This window comes from Atractosteus spatula, chromosome 10 (assembly GCF_055471065.1).
Source record: "Atractosteus spatula isolate fAtrSpa1 chromosome 10, fAtrSpa1.hap1, whole genome shotgun sequence".
In the NCBI taxonomy this organism is placed as follows: domain Eukaryota; kingdom Metazoa; phylum Chordata; class Actinopteri; order Semionotiformes; family Lepisosteidae; genus Atractosteus; species Atractosteus spatula.
Genome location: NC_142715.1, coordinates 12,832,077 through 12,850,221, shown reverse-complemented (window position 1 = coordinate 12,850,221; position 18,145 = coordinate 12,832,077). Strand labels below are relative to the sequence as shown.

The 18,145-nt window shown below is 43.8% G+C and overlaps 7 non-coding genes and 1 pseudogene across 7 annotated transcripts; 6 read left to right on the top strand and 2 right to left on the bottom strand.

Moving 5' to 3' along the window:
- Positions 1–2,281: 2,281 nt before the first annotated feature.
- Positions 2,282–2,355, bottom strand: trnan-guu (transfer RNA asparagine (anticodon GUU)). The gene has a single exon. It is a non-coding gene; the product is annotated as a tRNA-Asn (tRNA).
- A 4,501-nt stretch (positions 2,356–6,856) lies between these two features.
- Positions 6,857–6,928, bottom strand: trnaa-ugc (transfer RNA alanine (anticodon UGC)). Its single transcript has one exon. It is a non-coding gene; the product is annotated as a tRNA-Ala (tRNA).
- A 1,275-nt stretch (positions 6,929–8,203) lies between these two features.
- Positions 8,204–8,316, top strand: trnal-caa (transfer RNA leucine (anticodon CAA)). Its single transcript has 2 exons — positions 8,204–8,241; positions 8,271–8,316. It is a non-coding gene; the product is annotated as a tRNA-Leu (tRNA).
- A 6,141-nt stretch (positions 8,317–14,457) lies between these two features.
- On the top strand, positions 14,458–14,576 carry LOC148825205 (5S ribosomal RNA). The gene has a single exon (XR_016093351.1). It is a non-coding gene; the product is annotated as a 5S ribosomal RNA (ribosomal RNA).
- A 537-nt stretch (positions 14,577–15,113) lies between these two features.
- LOC148825204 (5S ribosomal RNA) lies at positions 15,114–15,232 on the top strand. The gene has a single exon (XR_016092917.1). It is a non-coding gene; the product is annotated as a 5S ribosomal RNA (ribosomal RNA).
- Positions 15,233–15,768: 536 nt separating this feature from the next.
- LOC148825203 (5S ribosomal RNA) lies at positions 15,769–15,887 on the top strand. The gene has a single exon (XR_016092980.1). It is a non-coding gene; the product is annotated as a 5S ribosomal RNA (ribosomal RNA).
- Positions 15,888–16,424: 537 nt separating this feature from the next.
- LOC148825202 (5S ribosomal RNA) lies at positions 16,425–16,543 on the top strand (annotated as a pseudogene).
- A 537-nt stretch (positions 16,544–17,080) lies between these two features.
- On the top strand, positions 17,081–17,199 carry LOC148825201 (5S ribosomal RNA). Its single transcript, XR_016093350.1, has one exon. It is a non-coding gene; the product is annotated as a 5S ribosomal RNA (ribosomal RNA).
- The last annotated feature ends 946 nt before the right edge of the window (positions 17,200–18,145 follow it).

The window sequence follows — 18,145 nt, the reverse complement described above, 5'->3', positions numbered from 1 at the left end:
TCTGACACCAGTGAAGTAAAAGGGGTGTCTAAAGGGGTGATTTCAGACCACATTTTAATTACTTTATTTTGTTTACTTTTAACATTTCTGTAATTTACAGTAGATGTCACAATAGAAGCCCGAAGCCTATTATACTCAGTCTAGCCTTGGATCCTCTGAGTCCCTTGACTCAGTTATTGCATATTAATTTCTTGAGATACGCAATTCCATATTATATTCCCTTTTAATCAAATTCTAAAAGTATGCTTGTTGACTCCGGTATCGCGTTAGTTAAAGACTTCGATGCTTAAAATGTTTAGGGAGAAATGGAATACTGGTGTGTATGTTTTCTTTAAAGTACCGAGACCAGCCATATACTGTATGTTTAAGTTCCAAAATTAATATCGTTTATGGACTTCACACGCGTTGCAGTATGCTCCTATTCTTTTTATGCTCAGGCACTAAGATCTCCCTTCTGCTTTGTGTAAGGATGGTATCAAGAGCAATCTTAAGTGGTGAGAAAGCTGTGTTCAATGTATTTAAGGGACTTAAAAGTAAAAGAAGATGCTTCATATTGCTTGACTAATTTTAAAAACCAAGTTATAAATGCAGACGCTCCCTCGGTGCGCTGCTCTGGTGCGCCGGCTCTTACACAGTGCCTGTCTGCCGTAAGCGTTACAATATACATACCCAACACTGCTTGTACCCATCTGTCATGCAAATAAAACACCTTGAATTGAATTGAATTGAGGGGAGAGGGGGGGAATACTAAAGCCAATACTGGCTCAATACCCTCAATGGGCTTTGACGTGCTAATGCGTTGGTTTAACAGTCCGGGTGTGGCAGGCTTCCAATGTCAACTCGACTCGATTGGAAGACAATGAACGTATTTTAGCCCTAAATGAATTAATAGCAAACATGGTTTACATAAAATACATTTTTCCAAGAAAGTTTATAATAATACGATCTATAGTTGAAATCTGACCCTACTTCAAAAATAAAGGAAAAGCATTTTCAGAGAGCAATCATGCTGTGTTTATGTAGAAAAAGCGATTAGGTTTATGAGCAATCTAATTACCTATTCGCTTAAAACGCTATTAAAAATTTACTCTGTTGCACACACACACACAATAGAAGCAGGCACCGCTGTCAAAAGGGAAGATATGTTCAAAATATCGCAAATATCGATCATGTTGCGATATTTTGAAATATAAAAGTCAATTGATTGTCCATAATATCGCTATTCTATTTTTTTGAAGAAATGTTTGTTAAAAGAAAAGCCCGGCACCCGCTGGATTCGAACACACAACCTATCAGCTAGTAGTCACGCACCTAGACCAGTCGGCTACAAGACAGCTCACATGAACAGGCAGGCGAAACAGCCCTACACAGCCCTGTCGCAGCACACGAATACCGTTATTAAATTCTTTAGATACGCGATTCCATATTATATTCCCTTTTAATCAAATTCTAAAAGTATGCTTGTTGACTCCGGTATCGCGTTAGTTAAAGACTTCGAAGCTTAAAATGTTTAGGGAGAAATGGAATACTGGTGTGTATTTTTTTCTTTAAAGTACCAAGACCAGCTATACACTGTATGTTTATGTTCCAAAATTAATATCGTGTATGGCCTTCACACGCGTTACAGTATGCTCCTATTCTTTTTATGCTCAGCTACTAAGATTTCCCTTCAGTGGTAAAATTCAATACCTACAACGGGCACAGCAAAGACGTTTACTGTAAGTCTTTCTACGACAGACCAATGGACCACGAGTGCCCCTGTCGGTCAACCAATCACGTACTGCGGTGCCACGCGTCATCTTGCGTCATACTGAGCGACGTCACCTGCGGTACGTGTCTGTAACGCGCACTTTGAATGGCTGCATCTGTATACCCTCTGATCTTTCCCTTTCACCCCTTTGCATCCTCAGCTAACATATTTTAAAATTACAATAGACTGTATAGTATTTATGTTTAAAATTAAGGTAAATATGTCAAAATATCAAAATCCAACTGCACAGTGCTATCGTAACAATGCTTGTCAAGTTCTCAAACAAACCTGCATTGTATTTTTAAAATATTTCAGCAGAGGATTCAACTGGAGTATAAATGACGATTCGACGATCATTTTTCTTGGGTGAATATGGTTTTCTGGGGAGTTACGATGTTGGGCATTGTTGGACATTTCCTGGTGATCCTGACACGTGTTAAACACTCGCATTTGTTGCAAATATTAAAAAGGCTATGGTTTCGCTGAGAAATCCAATCGACCGAAGACAATGTTTACATCGCAAACGAAATCCGTCTCTGGGTGGATTCGAACCACCAACCTTTCGATTAACAGCCGAACGCGCTAACCAATTGCGCCACAGAGACTAACTTGTAGGTCCTTCTCTCGAATCACAAATTTCTGGTTAAAAAAAATCTCTTACCGTTTATTTTGCCAGCCGGTAATATTTCTTCTGCACTGATAACCAAGAATTGGATTTCATTTTCCGCAAGCTGTGTGAATTTCATCAAAAATAAGTTTTCCAGAAAGGAAATGAACACATGCATTTAACGAAATCAAGCCCTTTGTGAGTGCCCAAAATGGTACGTTCTGTACTACAAGAAAGGAAGAAAGACACGGCTGGGATTTGAATCTAGGTTCTTTTGTTTAATAGACAAGTGTTTTAACCAACTAAGCTACGGTGACAGGATAGCCATCACCTTTTACAGCCACTTGGACACACCGCTCTGAGACATCTGCATTCAGTAAGCGCTGAGCATGCTCTCAGAGCAAATTGCCTCTTTTACATTGCAGCCCCGACACTGAGAAACGAAGAGAACTGGCTTTTATCTGGCATTTTTTCATGTCCAATGCGTTTGACATCTCCCAAGGGCGACAGAGTTCTTTTGCAACACTATTTCTTCTTCTTTTTTCTTTCTGTACGCTTTGATAAAAAACGAAAAATCGTGCAAGGGAAAAATGTATTTTTTTCATAGAGAAAACGTGCACCAGGAAATGTTGTGTTGAGAAGAAATGAGTTAACACGATCCGTGACCTAATTTATCGGAGCAATTGCTCAACCAGCAAGGTCTGGAGAGGTTGGAGTCTGGTGGATGTGAAAATTATACGGTGTTGTGGAAGAAAACAGTCTTTCTTTGAATTCTCAATCAATCGGAATTTCAGTGCGAAACATAAACCCCTTGTCATATTTAAATAAATTATATTTTAAAACTCATAAAAAATCAGAAAACACATGTTTCTCACTTTGAAATTTTAGACGGAGCGGTGCATTACTAGTAGCGGCGCTGAGCACACTATGGGGGAATTCAGGTTATGTGAAATGCCAGCGGATTAATAAATAACGCGTCTGATTTCGGATCATAAGATTGTAGGTCCGACTTCTACCTGGCTCGTGTAAATTGTATTCAAGCTCTTCAGTAGTAGATGTCTATTATGTAATGAACCGTACCTGAAAGCAAACGTTGGGTCTGTTTCCTTTGTTTTCCAGCATGAAATAGCAAATCGTTACAAAAAGTACCTGCTAATGTCCAATAGATTTTTTTTTCAAATTACATTTTCAGGCTTCAGACACTTTTTAATAAAACAAAAGTGTCCGGAAACTCCCTAACTTTCAGGTTTGCTTGAACCTGTATTAAAAGAAGTTATTTGAAACTTTCGGGATTCCATTCTCTGATGTAGCTGTCTCTAAAGACGGATGTGATGTTTCGCAGATGTGAACTGTGCCTTCTCTCTTGTGTTCAAGAGGTATTTGCTGTGTGAGATCCTAACTGCATGTCCAGTAGGGCTCTGTTTTGTTTAGATTATCTATGTGGTGTACAGATAAAACTCAACTACATGGTGTGAATTCCGTGTTCAGGACGGGCAGAACCTGAAAAACTAAAAGCAGCCCTCGATGTGATTTGAACACGCAGCCTTCTGATGGGGAGTCAGACATGCTATCTTTGCGCCACGAGGTCACTGCTATCAGCTAATTTGAATTCCCCAAAGGAGACAAATCAGCTTCACAAACAAATTCTCCTGTGAAGAGCGCCGCTCTTCCGAAGAGAGTCGCTTCATCCCAGACCACATTTTATTCTTCCTGCGCAGCTCTTGTGCAGGTGTTGTTCTTGATAACAGATCCAGGAACACTGACTGTTTTTCTATATTTTTTTAATTAAGTACCCCATGGTGCAACGGTAGCACGTCTGACTCTAAATCCCGAAGTTAATTTTCAAAGTATATCGGAGTCAACTGATACTGATCGGGTTCTGCTGCTGCTGAACCCGCAGTCTTCACCTTAAAGTTCAATTCCCCAAGCCTTCTGACCTTATATGTCCATCCCTTCTCGTCAAAACTCGTATTTTCACAGGATACCCTTCAGAAATCGCAGTATAGAATGAAAAACTCCAGTAGATCTCGGCTGCTGTTGGTGATTTTCCTTTAAAAACAAATTAATCTCCGGAAACTTTGCGGAGTGTATCACTTTCACTGAGACCGAGGAATGTTAAGATATACATGAGTCTTTGTGGCTCGGGTGTTAACCAAAAGGGTGGTGGTCTGAGCCCTCCCAGGGACGCTATGAGCCTTTTAATGTACAAACCCGTCTCACTTCATCTCCACGGCCGGTCTTGTACCACAATTAAATACAGAGCCCGCAGGGGGTAGTAGGCTCGCAAATATAGCTCACTGTGTATAAAATGAAGAAGCAGAGGTTAGTTTCTTATCTGCATGTTGCAGAGCCTTACGCAACTCGTACCATTAGCTGAGGTTTGATCCCTGCACGGGCTATTAGTTGAAAGGCCATTGTAAATGACGTGTAAGAGATTTATCTAGCTGGCTTTTATGTTTCACACTAAATTGAGATCTTGAAACCAAAATAGTTAGAAATATGGAACACAACCGTTGTTCCCCAAGAAGGAAAGCTGTTTTGTACTGACGTCACTCCTTTTTATGTAACCCAGATTGTAAAGACAACTCTGCCCTATCAAAGGAAAATGTTACACAAAAGTTGGAAAGCACACTCTGAACCCATCTGTATATTTGATTCCCGCGATCCGTTCAAAGCTGCTTAGTGCTTTGCAAGCAAATCAAATCATTTCAGGGAAGAAACTCAGTTTAGTGAACTACTTTTGTATTTTCACTCATTGAATTTGATCTTTGTATTCTCTTTGCATTCTCAGCAATAATATTTCAAAATTACAGTTCGGATTTATTGGAAAACTTCACAAGCATAATTAGGTTGGAACTGTAAAATTGTTTTTTAATATCTTGGTATATTTACCTTCATTTTAATATAGATATAACCATAAATGATGTTAAGCATATTGAACTTTTGTCATACTTTTTAAAACATTTTAGCTGAGGACACACGGCGACTATTATACCTTGTGATACATGCAAGACATCTGTAAACGAAGATGTAATTACAATAAAATTGTCAATTAACAGAAAACCACAATTTGTATAATATTATTCCTCGATATCAATGATCAATTGAAGGATTTGAAGAAACTATCAAAGAAACAGCAGCAATAGCAGATGATTTTGGTTTTGAACCCATCTTTACACCTCAATAATTCATTTGTCCTCGAAAAAAGAAAAGACAGGCATATTTTGAGTCTCATAATTATCCTCTTCTCGATCCAAAAGAAACGTTGATTGCTTCTGTAGTTTTTTGGATTTTCGTACAAAGATCTCACAAAGTATTGCCAGGATCTATATTTAGCATTTGGTAGCGATAACACTGCTGATATTGATTGAGTAAAAATCTATGATGTATTGACAGCTTTATCTGAAGCGAGAAATCCTCGAACGCCGCTTATGAAGTGCTGGGATTCATACCAAGAAATGCCTTTTGTTTTCCCACCCAAAATGCTACTATTACATTACATATTATGCAAACATTACCAGTTTTAGTAGCTTCTGGGCGCAATTTTCCAAAACACAAACTAATTACAAATTATTTAAGATGAACCATGTCCAAAAATTGTAAATCAGGATTAATATAATATCAAATGAAATTACTACAGAAGAAAATGTTTAACTGAAATATGAATAAGACTATGCAAGCCTACAAAACAGAACAATTCAATATTTATAACTTATTTTTTTATTTTTTGAGAAATGGGCTCACACACCGGAAGACACTAACTTTTCTCTTCGTTAGAGTATGTGAATAACAGTTTAACCCCAAATGTCTGTAATTGTGATTCTGTTAAAATTCAAAAAAGCATCTATCAATAGTAAGAAATTATTAAGAAAGGATGAAATTGTGTTATTTCATAAACTGTAAGACATGAAGACATTTACAGGTTATATCCTTTGCTTTGTCTTTTAAGGCAAGCGTTCAGGATCCAAGCCCATGTTCGGACGGTTGTGTTTCTCTTGTAATCATCAAATGGCATTGTTTTGTCCGTCAGTTCTTTCTTGAGTTGTACCATGGATATTTTATACCATACTATACTTTTCATGCTCTTTTGCATTTTCCTTCACATACGGAAAAAAACTCAAGGCGTTCTTGTCACTGTGCTACACAGTACAGGACACGCAGTGAGGAATTCGTGCAGCTTTCAGCTCAGTGCAGAGTCCAGAGGGAGGACTCGCTTGGTGAATGATCTCTCAGGAAATCCCGGGTGAGATTCAACATCCCAGGTGAGGTTTTTCTGCAACAGCCACGACAAGTGTGAAGACGTTCTCTGGATTTCCTGAATGTGACTTTAAATTAGTTCACATTCTTTGGTAGTTAACAGAACTAAATGCTTTGGAGGTACATTTAAAACTGCAGAGAACACTGTAGTTTAATTGTGTAAACCTGGCTCTCTATGAACACGAGCAAAGAGTTCTCACTTAAAAGAAGACTGCAATGTGAGCACAGTACCATAAAGCACTTGGAGATGCCAGGAATTAAACCCAGAACCTCATACATGCAAAGCATGCACTCTACCACTGAGCTACATCCCCGACCTAGAAGGCTGTGGAAGTGACTTAGAGATGTGCAGGTGCTCACAGAACACAATCCATCTTTTGCATCTTTTAAGTGCTCTTGATTAAACTATGCATAGAAAAACAGCAGTACTGATGATTTTCATGGACTGATGCACACTTGTTCTGTACAACTCCAGTGATAAAACCTTGTCTGTAAATATTGTAGAACGTAAAAGGGTGAAACAACGCTCCATCCACAGGAATGGTGACAGAAAGGATCATTTTCTTATTTAATACGTCCTTTTGAGATGCCTTGTCAACGCACACAGACGTTAGAGCTGAACAAATATTTTGTACACAAGACGGCAGTGCCATATTAGAATTCCTGTCTTCTTGATGGATTCAGACTCCTTCTCAGAGGTCCATGCTCGCCAAATAACTTTACAGCTGTAGCGGCAATGCTTATAAATAAGACAGAATTAAGCGTCGCTATGCTTTCCTAAATGAGGCCCCATCTCACTCTCCCTCTCTGTGGTGCAGCCACAGAGAAACTATTCATGCAGGCTGATTTAAGATGTTTTCTTTTGATAAGGTACAGCTCCCAAACGGAGATGCACTTAGCTAAGCCTGGCTATCATGATCAATGGTCATCCATTGGCGCCTATCTGTCTAGGGAGTGCCGAATGGACATCTGGACTGCATTCCTAAGTGTCAGGAGTAAGTGACTCACATCTCACCTTGATCAACCAATCAGGGATTGGCAGGGTGTGGTAACACCAAGTGGGTCTCCAATGCCTCCGTTGTATTTCTGATGGAGCGCTATGAGCAAAGATTTAATAAGCTACTCCTGCCGATGATTCAGCTTAAAGAAGTAAAAGCTTCACAAACAAAAGCAGCTCGCTACCACAGCCAATATTAAATGTAATTGGTGGCACTTTACCATGTGCACTGGCTCAAAAGTGATCTCGGCAGACGTTGTTCCCTACAGTACGTAAAGCTGAAAGCGCCAAAGAGCATTTCCATTGAGAAAAAAAAAATCTGCCTTGATGTTAAACATAGAGAGCCTGTCTTTTAGAAGTTCTCCCTCTAAACACCTTATGCAGCCTCCCGACAGACTAACAAAAAGCGCCTTTTCACCAACTCAATTTATAATACGCCCCTCAAAACTCACAACCGAATAACAATCCATCCGTATATTTGATTTCCAAGATCCATTCAAGGCAACTTGGCTCTTCGCAAGCAAATAATTTCAGGGAAGAATCTCAGTTTAGTCAACTACTGGTGCATTCAGCACACCACTTGCTTTTGCTTATCAGGGTGGCCGAGTGGTCTAAGGTGCCCGACTCAAGGATGTGTGTCTTTCCAGCTAGCTTGGGTGTTCTGGTCTCCAAATGGAGGCGTGGGTTCAAATCCCACTCCTGACAGCTTCTGTTTTTACCTCTCTTGAATTGTTCCAGTGCTAGCTGACAGTGAATGACTGAAATATAAAAGCAGCAGAAGAAAGCAAGCAACTCAGTGCAATTTGTGAGTATTCTGCACTGTTAAAATGCACAGGTTTTCATACTTTTTGGAATTCGTAGCTCAAGAAGTGACTCCTGTTTCATTTTCTATTCACCAACTCGATTTGCATTCAGCCCCTCACACCTCACAACAGAATAACAAACGGCTTCATGTGCCACAGCATTCCCCTGTAGATTCGGTTTGCACTATGAATTAGGCGACCCCGAATGAAATATTTTAGTGTTGGCTCAAATGTGAGGAATTTCATGAACCCTCAAAAAGGAACTTGCAGAAAATGCCAGCAATTCAAAGCGTGTAGGCAGCATGAACAGACCAATTCTGCAATTTCTGTTATCGCGGGCGGTGCTTTCTGAGTCGAGGCTCTGCTTTAAAAATGAGAAGTGCTGAACTCTAAACACGTTCTTGCCATTACTGCTACTCCTGCTGCTACTCCTTCGTCCTCGAAAAAAGAAAAGACAGGCATGTTTTGAGTCTCAAAATGATCTTCTGGATCCACAAGAAACATGTAAATTTGATTGATTCCGCAGTATTTTGGATGTACTGTACTTATAACTTCCATCGAAGAGAGATTTCATCAGTTGCATGAAATTGAAACTTTCGACTTTTTGTCTGGTATTGAAAATATATTAAAAAAAAACTTAAACAATTTTCTAACGAACAACTCATGAATTATTGCCAGGATCTATATTTAGCGTTCGGTACTGATAACACTGCTGATATTGATTGTAGCGTGCTCTCTGAAGGCACGAGTTCTGTAGGGTTTGGGCATTTACTGGGACAATTATTAATTGTAGCAGTAAATCACAAAACTGATTCTTTTAATGGCTTTAGAATCCAACCATGCGATATAACTCAAACAGCGCACACACACAGGTACTAATACACGAAAATACATTTATTAATACATAGAATATGCATATAAACCTAGCAGATCTTATCGAGAGGGTTAACAGAATACAAAAGGTATATATTCAATCAGTTACGAAGTGTTACATATATCAAGAGGACATACGTTCAGTATATCATTCATTTAGACCGTTTCGTAAATGAACTTGGTTATAACTTCTACATTAGATACTGAAAACAAGTACATAACTCTTAGGAATTAAATTGATATCAACTGGTTGGGATAACAATTGAATTCTCGAGCTGTAATGCATTGAAGTTGAATACTCATCCAATCTCTGGGGATTCAGATCTCCTGCGGGCACAAAGAAACAGTTGCAGGCTGTTGCTGTCCAATCCGCGCTCTCTGGCTTGGTGCCAGGCTGTGCGGCTTGCAACGGTGCGCTGCTGATGCTCACTGACCGGCTAGTTAGTGTTGGCTTTAACTAGCAAAGTTGTGCTCAGGAGAAAAGATGACTGTGGGTCCCAGCAAGTCAGGAAGAGGACCGGTTCGTTCCTGATGAAGTGCTAGTTCTGAATAGTGATTCAGCTGTCCACAGTTCCGAACTGTTCACGAGGCTTGCTGCTGATGCTAACCTCGGGTGGATCCTCTGGTTACTCTCTGGCAACCTCCGCTCTCAACTCTTAGAACAAAGCAAAGTTCTGGCACTCGAACACACTGGCCGTTCCGTGGTTGTCCGGGCTGAGTCTCCTCCTAAAAGTCTTTTAGGTTGGCTGATCTCAGTCATCTCCTTCTGAGTGACTGTCGCCTTTCTAAGCTGGCGCAGCATGTACATGGTGTCTTTCTCAGTATGCCATGTGGCATCTTGGGCACCAACATCCTGGAAATCTGGGGAGATCTGACGCAGCTGTTGATGCTCCTCCTCCATTTCCAGGGCATCTGCTTTTTCGATTTGTTCATGCCTGTGCTCTAGGAACCCTGCAGGGGGTGGTGCAGCGGTGGAGCATGCCTGACCCTCGGCTGAGTGATCATCTGGAGCACCTGAGTGATCTGGAATTGTTACCCCAGTCTCACTGATCAGGTCAACCCTGTACACTTCCTGATTGAGGAATCCCTCTATCGGCATGTTTACAATCGTTCGCTGGGCGTGGGTGTAGGGCACCTGCTCGCTCCCCCCTTCCCTCGCTAGGGGTTCAGGGAGCTGCCCCAGCAGTGGGATAGCTAGTTCACTGTCTTTGAACTCACTATCACCCACCAGGCCCATGTCAGTGCGGGCGGGGATTCTGACACCCCTCTTTGCCGTGTTCTGCACTAACAGGCGGGTGGCTTGACCATCCAGCTCCAGTCTGGCTGAACCACTGTTGGTCAGACTCAGACTGGTGGACTGGTTGGACAGACTGAGCTGGTGGCTATAAGAAAACCGGCTCGGCTTTCATTCCCTGTCCCTTCCGGGGGACTGGGTGTGTTGGAAACCCTGCCGTTGAGGCAGGAACAATCAGGTCAGTCTCACTCACTATCTGGTAGTTGTGAAAAATAATGTTACCTGACTGCAGGTTCCCTGGGTCACAGCAGAGGGAATCGGCATCTGGGATCAGGTGTGTCCACAGCGCAGTAGTCTCAGCGTCCAGCTGGACCTCCTCTCTAACCTGTGAATGTTGCACCAGGGGCACCTGGCGGTGGCCCCGTGACAGCTGCTCAAGCAGATCCTCACTGATAGAGGACCTCTCAGGGCTAAGGGTGAGGGCTACATCACCAACCTGCTCTCCTGCCATCTGGATCCCTTCCACCACTGCAGGGTGGTGGTCCTGACCCCTCTTGGGTGCCAGGGTGCACAGGGAAAGCTCCTTTTCATCGCCAGGTGGGGAGATCTGCTCCTCTTTAGGGATGTAAAAGGGGTGTGCTTTACCTGGTGGATCAGGCGGCTGCTTGGAGCACCGCTCCTGTGGCATGGAGGCTGTTGTGACCTCAGCCGGGACATGACTTCCCCGTATATCCAGGGAACAAGAAAATATTTTTATTTCTTGTCCAGAGGGAACAGAAGGAATCTCCACATAGGCTTCAGTGTTCGGTAGGCACTGTGTGAGCACAGTCTGCCTCTTGGCCCCCCTTCCTTCTGTACAGAAGGCTTAGGAACCTTGACCTGTTTCCACACCTTGCCTTTCTGGTGATCCACCAAAGGTTCCTCTCTGAGTCGCATGCCCTTTTCTTTTTCTACCCGTTTGAGCTTGCTGTATGACATCAAACACCTTTCAACCTCAGTGTCAATCAATGTCTCACTGTGTAAGACATCTCCCATGGCAGCCTTGAGGTAAAAGCTTCCTGCTTTTCCTCTCTGTTTTACTGCTTGCTCTGTGACTTCAGGGGTGGAGTCAGCACTCGCTTGCGAGTGGCTGACCTCATGCAGGCAGGAACTCTTCCACTCAATCAGATAGACTGAGGGAGGGAGAGGGGGCGGGTCTCCGCCTCCTCCAGTGGAGAGTATCAGCTCATTCACGCTTCCGGCAGCCTTGGGGAGCGGTTGTCTATGTCCTAATAAAACTTGTTCAAGCCTGGCCAGGCGGGCGGCTACTGAATCCTTTTGTTCAGCTTTATCTAGCCCTTTCCCTTCCCCGGTGTTCTCATGGAACTTAGGACGCTGGGTGCGGTCCTGTGTGCCTGCTTTGGAACGGGGCTTAGCCAGCTCAGGAGCCTGTGCTCCTTCGAGCAGGGGGGAATTAATCCTGCTGGCTCTGACGGCGAACACAGTCGCTTTAACAGCTTTTTGCTCAGAGCGACTTTGGACATCATACTCCCAGGCTTTCTGCACGAATCTCTTAATATCAGTCATTTTCATGGTCTGTGCATCTGTATGCATTAAGATCATCTTTCTGACTGACGGGTGGAGATTCGCAATGAATAAACCCTTGAAATGTGTGTTCTCTTCACAACCCTCATCATTTCGCCCTGCAAAATAAGTTCATCTAAGTCTCTCGTAATATTCGCGAGGGGACTCTGCTCTCTCGTGCTTAATGTTAAGGGCGGCGGCTATCGCGGCAGTCGGGTCAATAAACGCACTGTATTCTGATAAGTGCTTGACACAGCTCTTCAAAGTCATCACAGACTTTCTTCATCTGCTTATCCATCCACTCATGTACAGCTCTGCTGCTAGTTTTCCTGACCAGAAATACTTTTTCCTGTTCTGTAGCGTTTGGCAGGTACTGCAGGGTATACCTGAGGTCTTGAATATAACTCTCGATATTATTCTCTGACACTGCAGGGTCAAATCTCTCCATGTCCTTCGCTAGCTCTCTCAGAGAATGGAGGTTTATTCTCCTAGCTTCTCCGCTGACGGAGATATGACGGAGATCGTGGTCAGACCTGTCGCTGCTAGAGAGAGTGCTTAATAGCGACTTGAATTCAGACCTTTTAGCAACCATCGTTAAACTTAAAGAGTATTACTTTTAAGTACGAAATCACAGTTCTACCACAGAAAACCACAAGATCAAGTATGCAATCAACCCAGTAGATCGCAAAAGATCACAAAACAATCAAGCACTGCTTAAAGAGCAAGGGGAACTTTTTTCCTTTCGGCTTTCAGCACACTGTATTGTCGAGTATGAAACCCGTGGTGTTTTATATTGAATTATTCCGCTTGGTTGACTCATTTCAGTCTTACCATAGCCCGTCCAGGGATGCCAATAAATGTAGTGTGCTCTCTGAAGGCACCAGTTCTGTAGGGTTTGGGCATGTACGGGGACATTTATTAATTGTAACCGTAAATCACAAAATGATTCTTTTGATGGCCTTAGAATCCAACCATGCGATATAACTCAAACAACGCACACACACACGGGTACTAATACACGAGGATACATTTATTAATACATAAAATATGCATATAAACCTAACAGATCTTATTGAGAGGGTTATCAGAATACAAAAGGTATATATACAATCAGTTACAAAGAGTTACATATATCGAGAGGACATACGTTCAGTATATCATTCATTTAGATCGTTTCATAAAGTGAACTTGGTTTCAACTTCTACATTAGATACTGAAAACAAGTACATAACTCTTAGGAATTAAATTGATATCAACTGGTTGGGATAACAATTGAATTCTCAAGCTGTAATGCATTGAAGTTGAATACTCATCCAATCTCTGGGGATTCAGATCTCCTGCGGGCTCTCTGGCTCCGTGCCAGGCTGTGCTGTGCTGCAGATGATCACTGACCGGCTAGTTAGTGTTGGCTTTAACTAGCAAAGTTTGTGCACAGGAGAAAAGATGACTGTGGGTCCCAGCAAGTCAGGAAGAGGACCAGTTCATTCCTGATGAAGCGCTAGTTCTGAATAGTGATTCAGCTGTCCACAGTTCCGACCTGTTCACAAGGCTTGCTGCTGGTGCTTACCTCAGGTGGATCCTCTGGTTACTCTCTGGCAACCTCCGCTCTAGATTCTTAGAACAAAGGAAAGTTCTGGCACTCGGACACACTGGCCGTTCCGTGGTTGTCTGGGCTGAGTCTTAGGATGGTCAGGAGGCGCGCTGCGAGAATGTCCTGCCCTTGGGAGCCTATTGCTCCTGGGCCGTCCTGCCCTGGAATTCTCCTTTGAATTCCCTTTAGAAAAGTCCAGGAAATAGTCTCTCAGGCCCTCTGTGTTGCCTGTTTTTACCTGGAGGAACTTCAGGTCGTTCATTGGCTGAAAGTTTAATGGGCATCAGAGTCCCACGTGGGTTACTCGGCCCTACCAGTCCCTGATTGGTTGATCAAGGTGAGATGTGAGTCACTTACTCCTGACACTTAGGAATGCAGTCCAGATGTCCATCTGGCACTCCCTAGACAGATAGGCGCCAATGGATGACCATTGATCATGATAGCCAGGCTTAGCTAAGTGCATCCCCATTTGGGAGCTGTCCCTTATCAAAAGAAAACATCTTTAAATCAGCCTGCATGAATAGCTTCTCTGTGGCTGCACCACAGAGATGAACAGAGAGATGGGGCCTCATTAGAAAAAGCACAGCAACACTTAATTCTGTCTTATTAACAACCATTGCCGCTACAAGTGAAAAGCTGAAGTGAAATAGAGCGGGGACGAAGGCAGTGAAGAGAGAGAACGTGGGAAGAAGAGAAAAACGCAAGGGAAAAAAAGCAGCGTCGTAAAAGAGGTGACGGAGCTGTCCCTTTCTATAAAAAGGGTGCCAGCGAACCTTGTTCTCGCTTACGGCCACACCCCCTTGAGCACGCCTGATCTCGTCTGATCTCGGAAGCTAAACAGGGATGGGCCTGGTTAGTACTTGGATGGGAGACCGCCTGGGAATACCAGGTGCTGTAAGCTTTTAAGCGCAGGAGGCGCCCTATCCCTGCTCGCTCGCTCATTCCCCTGATCACACGTGCAGTGCGGCTTGTCCGTCTGTTTATTTGTCAGCTTTGGCGAGACACGGGTGCTTGTGTATTAGCGTGAGCGTTTTTTATTCTGATCATGAACAGTTTTACAAGTCCGCAAAGGATCGAGGAAAGGTTTATCGCCAGCTGAAAAGAGACACAGCGCTTCGGCTGTGGAGACTTGTTCGGCTGGCGTTCGGGGAGTCGCGTTTTTCAGAATTGTATTGAGATCGTTTTCCACAGAGCTCAGATGTCAAAGCACAGCAGCAGCTCTCCACAGCGATCCTCTATAGCGCCCTTTCTCCCGCAGCTCCGTCCTCATTGGAAGGAAGCAAGAGTGAAAGGCTGAAGTGAAATAGAGCGGGGACGAAGGCAGTGAAGAGAGAGAACGTGGGAAGAAGAGAAAAACGCAAGGGAAAAAAAGCAGCGTCGTAAAAGAGGTGACGGAGCTGTCCTCTCTATAAGAAGGGTGCCAGCGAGCCTTGCTCTCGCTTACGGCCACACCCTCTTGAGCACGCCTGATCTCGTCTGATCTCGGAAGCTAAACAGGGATGGGCCTGGTTAGTACTTGGATGGGAGACCGCCTGGGAATACCAGGTGCTGTAAGCTTTTAAGCGCAGGAGGCGCCCTATCCCCGCTCGCTCGCTCATTCCCCTGTTCACACGTGCAGTGCGGCTTGTCCGTCTGTTTATTTGTCAGCTTTGGCGAGACACGGGTGTTTGTGTATTAGCGTGAGCGTTTTTTATTCTGATCATGAACAGTTTTAGAAGTCCGCAAAGGATCGAGGAAAGGTTTATCGCCAGCTGAAAAGAGACACAGAGCTTCGGCTGTGGAGACTTGTTCGGCTGGCGTTCGGGGAGTCGCGTTTTTCAGAATTGTATTGAGATCGTTTTCCACAGAGCTCAGATGTCAAAGCACAGCAGCAGCTCTCCACAGCGATCCTCTATAGCGCCCTTTCTCCCGCAGCTCCGTCCTCATTGGAAGGAAGCAAGAGTGAAAGGCTGAAGTGAAATAGAGCGGGGACGAAGGCAGTGAAGAGAGAGAACGTGGGAAGAAGAGAAAAACGCAAGGGAAAAAAGCAGCGTCGTAAAAGAGGTGACGGAGCTGTCCTCTCTATAAGAAGGGTGCCAGCGAGCCTTGCTCTCGCTTACGGCCACACCCCCTTGAGCATTCCTGATCTCGTCTGATCTCGGAAGCTAAACAGGGATGGGCCTGGTTAGTACTTGGATGGGAGACCGCCTGGGAATACCAGGTGCTGTAAGCTTTTAAGCGCAGGAGGCGCCCTATCCCCGCTCGCTCGCTCATTCCCCTGTTCACACGTGCAGTGCGGCTTGTCCGTCTGTTTATTTGTCAGCTTTGGCGAGACACGGGTGCTTGTGTATTAGCGTGAGCGTTTTTTATTCTGATCATGAACAGTTTTACAAGTCCGCAAAGGATCGAGGAAAGGTTTATCGCCAGCTGAAAAGAGACACAGCGCTTCGGCTGTGGAGACTTGTTCGGCTGGCGTTCGGGGAGTCGCGTTTTTCAAAATTGTATTGAGATCGTTTTCCACAGAGCTCAGATGTCAAAGCACAGCAGCAGCTCTCCACAGCGATCCTCTATAGCGCCCTTTCTCCCGCAGCTCCGTCCTCATTGGAAGGAAGCAAGAGTGAAAGGCTGAAGTGAAATAGAGCGGGGACGAAGGCAGTGAAGAGAGAGAACGTGGGAAGAAGAGAAAAACGCAAGGGAAAAAAAAAAGCGTCGTAAAAGAGGTGACGGAGCTGTCCTCTCTATAAGAAGGGTGCCAGCGAGCCTTGCTCTCGCTTACTGCCACACCCCCTTGAGCACGCCTGATCTCGTCTGATCTCGGAAGCTAAACAGGGATGGGCCTGGTTAGTACTTGGATGGGAGACCGCCTGGGAATACCAGGTGCTGTAAGCTTTTAAGCGCAGGAGGCGCCCTATCCCCGCTCGCTCGCTCATTCCCCTGTTCACACGTGCAGTGCGGCTTGTCCGTCTGTTTATTTGTCAGCTTTGGCGAGACACGGGTGCTTGTGTATTAGCGTGAGCGTTTTTTATTCTGATCATGAACAGTTTTACAAGTCCGCAAAGGATCGAGGAAAGGTTTATCGCCAGCTGAAAAGAGACACAGCGCTTCGGTTGTGGAGACTTGTTCGGCTGGCGTTCGGGGAGTCGCGTTTTTCAGAATTGTTTTGAGATCGTTTTCCACAGAGCTCAGATGTCAAAGCACAGCAGCAGCTCTCCACAGCGATCCTCTATAGCGCCCTTTCTCCCGCAGCTCCGTCCTCATTGGAAGGAAGCAAGAGTGAAAGGCTGAAGTGAAATAGAGCGGGGACGAAGGCAGTGAAGAGAGAGAACGTGGGAAGAAGAGAAAAACGCAAGGGAAAAAAAGCAGCGTCGTAAAAGAGGTGACGGAGCTGTCCTCTCTATAAGAAGGGTGCCAGCGAGCCCTGCTCTCGCTTACGGCCACACCCCCTTGAGCACGCCTGATCTCGTCTGATCTCGGAAGCTAAACAGGGATGGGCCTGGTTAGTACTTGGATGGGAGACCGCCTGGGAATACCAGGTGCTGTAAGCTTTTAAGCGCAGGAGGCGCCCTATCCCCGCTCGCTCGCTCATTCCCCTGTTCACACGTGCAGTGCGGCTTGTCCGTCTGTTTATTTGTCAGCTTTGGCGAGACACGGGTGCTTGTGTATTAGCGTGAGCGTTTTTTATTCTCATCATGAACCTTATATACTGTATCTCTACATCCCATAACCTTTAACGGCAGGTGCCTGGGTGTGGACATGTTGTGATGTAATATTTAATTTAAAAGTAAACATTTTAGTAAAGTCTGTTATATTGTTAAAATCTATAAGCGTTATAAATATCAATTTTTGCTCGTGCTTATAATTTATCGCTGCTAAATGTGTCTTATTCAGTTATTTTAACACTTTTATGACCTATCCACTAAAATATAAAAACCTGCCCTACAACGCTCTTCTCAAAAGATAAAATAAGTTTTACATTTTTTGATTCAATGTAATTTCTTTTCTAGAGAAACACATCATTTGAGGCTTGGGTTGCATGTTAATATTTTTAAGGTTTAAAGACTTTACGTTCACGGTACGTGGAAAATCATTTCAAACTTTTGAAAAGTTGTTGAGAATTTGTCATTGAAATAAGCTTACATATTTTAATTCAACGTGATTACTTTTCACTCTCGATAAAACACGTGTGATTTTGGGGCGGGGGGATATGGTGGGGCGTTCTAAAACATCACAACCATTTGAAAAATGTCTTGAGCTATGTAGGCATGGTTACAAATTTGGAGTTTATGCTTAAATTAGCCGACTTGCCGGTTTTGAAATGTGAAACCTGAGCTGTCAGGCCCCGATATTGACTGCTGCGAAGATGGCTTCTTTGAGTAGTGAATCATCGGATTCCTCTGCTATGCAAACTGAAGAAGTAGGTTGCTAAAATATTTTTTCTGATAGTGGAATTGTCGTTTCAATCTGCGTTTAGCGTATTTCGTTTTCAACACT